Raw genomic sequence first — 2328 nt, 5'->3', positions numbered from 1 at the left:
GGATGGCTCGATACCACAATTTTGGCTTCGGTACGATACCAGAATCTAATACCTCGGTATCGATAATAAATCGATACCACAGTGACCAATAACCAGCCTCAAAAGTTAAATGAAATGAAACAATTTTATTAAAAAAACACTGCTTGAAACTCTGCTGCACCAAATGTACAAACCAAAAGTATCAAAAAAAACTACAGCCTGGAAACATACAGTAGGTTAAATTTTGAAAAGATGCTATTAAAATAGTTTAATATCTTCATATCTTGTCAGTCTTTACTCTTTATCACATGGTGCAAAAAAACAAAAACGTATCAATGTAACAAACCAAAAAAAACTAGAGGGAACATAGGTTCAATTTTGATTTTGCAGAAAGAAAAAAAAACGTGTTTATATCGTCACATATTTATTTTTTGACAGCTCCTTTGACAGCTGCAGATTTTTGGACAGGAGAACTAATGTGTCAATATTGTCACTTGATGGTCTGGATCTTAGTGGGCTACAGATGAGGCCAGAGGTACTGAAAACTCTCTCAGAGGTTAAGCTTGATGCTGGAATGCAAAGGTAGTATTTGGCATACATTGAAAGGATGGGGAGGCTTGATTCATGCCTTTTCCACCAAGAAAGTGGGGTTTCTGTGGCATTGGTCTCTTCAATGCACTTGTACATTTGGAGTTCTTTGTTCAGTCTGTCAGCTGGGTTCTCTAGAGATTCTCTCCTGGCTTGACATTTATCTCAATTTCCCACCTGTTTTCTTTTTTTCTCTGATACAATAGAAGACAGGAGGCTACCCAAGTCTTGTTTTTGTTTTTTGGCAGCAGTTTGTTCTTCCTGCTCTGCCTGAGTTGACTCCATCCCTGATTGTATATTAGAGAGATCAGCTGTGGCAGTAGTACTTCTGTCACTTCCTTCTCCTTAGTTACAAATGTGTTCTTAAATCTAGGATCAAAGAAGGTGGCTGAATTAAGAAGTATTTGTAAATTCTCATTGCTGTATCTCATTTCCAGATCTTTCCTGATCTCTTTTTTCATGTTGCAGGTTAGCACCGAGTCTGTATCACTGTCCTGTACATGTGAAAGTATCTTCCACATCACAGGGATGACAGAAGAAAGTGTTGTCTCTTTTTCTCCACACAGGGCATCAGTAAAGGCACTTAGTGGGCTCAGGATCTCTCGCACTGTCTCCACTGTGGTGATGTCTGTGTCAGAAGGCATTAGGCACCACTTATTTCTGTTTTCTGCTAAAGCAGCACAGATGGCTTGTTGCTGTTCACAGAAACGGTCCACCATATCAAATGTAGAACCCCAGCGGGTAGGTTCATCGTGAACCAGCTTGTGGTCTGGGAGGTGAAGGAGCTGTTGCTTTTCTTTTAAAAGCCTTATCATTTTGTTCAATCTAGAAAATGCACATATAGTCTTTCTGAGCCTGGACAGACACGATGCCACACTGTCCAGACTTGTAGCCTTGTTCACTGCCAGATGTAGGTTGTGGCCAAAGCAAGGAACCCAGTGGTAAGAATTCCCCTTAAATGCTTTGATGTTTGAGGATGCATTATCTGTTGTGATTCCACTCAGGTGTGTCATATCCAGTTTCCATGTTTGAGTTAATGTTTCTTCAAGGACCTCCCTGATGTTCTCTCCTGTGTGATCTGAAAGCATTGCAGCACATCACAGACACCAGGACTGCATTTCCCAAGAGTCACTAATGAACTGAATTGTAACAGCCATGTATGCGTCTACTGTTCGACTCGTCCAAAGTTCTGTAGTACAAGCAAAGTAAGGCTGGTTGGACAGTTGTGATTCAAGCACAGACCTTGTTTCATTGTACAAAGCGGGAATCTCTTTCTCAGAAAAGTATTTTCTCCTTGGCATCTCATATCTTCTGTCAAGCTGTTCCACAAGGTTTCTGAACCCGGTTTTATCAACAATAGAAATGGGAATTTGGTCCATGCAAATAAACTCTGCAACAGCTCTGTTAAGTCGTTTTGCTTCTTTGGAGTGGCTTTCATATTTCCTTGTTGTTGCTAGCACTTCTGAAATAGTAGGCTGGCTACCTGAAGCTGAAGCAGCTTTTTTTGTTCATTTCTGTGGGTGTCAAAACAAGGAAAATTTAAATTACATGTACACCATTAGCTGTCATGCATCAACAGAGAATTATTAACATTTATATCATTTATTCATCTTGGTTTGCTTACAGTTTGGTTTGTGTTTAGGTTCAAATTAGTTTAATGCATTCCATAAAGTAATGTTAACATGCTAAACTAGTATTAGTATATTTAAATAATAATTACTGATTCATCTAGATGAATAAATGTTATAATACTGTTAGGTC

The 2328-nt window shown here is 39.1% G+C and overlaps 1 long non-coding RNA gene across 1 annotated transcript; it reads left to right on the top strand.

Annotated features, from left to right (window-relative positions):
• Positions 1–935: 935 nt before the first annotated feature.
• On the top strand, positions 936–1975 carry LOC143718396 (uncharacterized). The gene is made up of 3 exons (XR_013196361.1): positions 936–1308; positions 1397–1508; positions 1617–1975. It is a non-coding gene; the product is annotated as an uncharacterized LOC143718396 (long non-coding RNA).
• The last annotated feature ends 353 nt before the right edge of the window (positions 1976–2328 follow it).

This window comes from Siphateles boraxobius, unplaced genomic scaffold (genome assembly GCF_051911475.1).
Source record: "Siphateles boraxobius isolate OS27281-9 unplaced genomic scaffold, OSU_SipBor_1 61, whole genome shotgun sequence".
Taxonomy (NCBI): Eukaryota; Metazoa; Chordata; class Actinopteri; order Cypriniformes; family Leuciscidae; genus Siphateles; species Siphateles boraxobius.
This window is presented reverse-complemented; position numbering and strand designations above follow the sequence as displayed.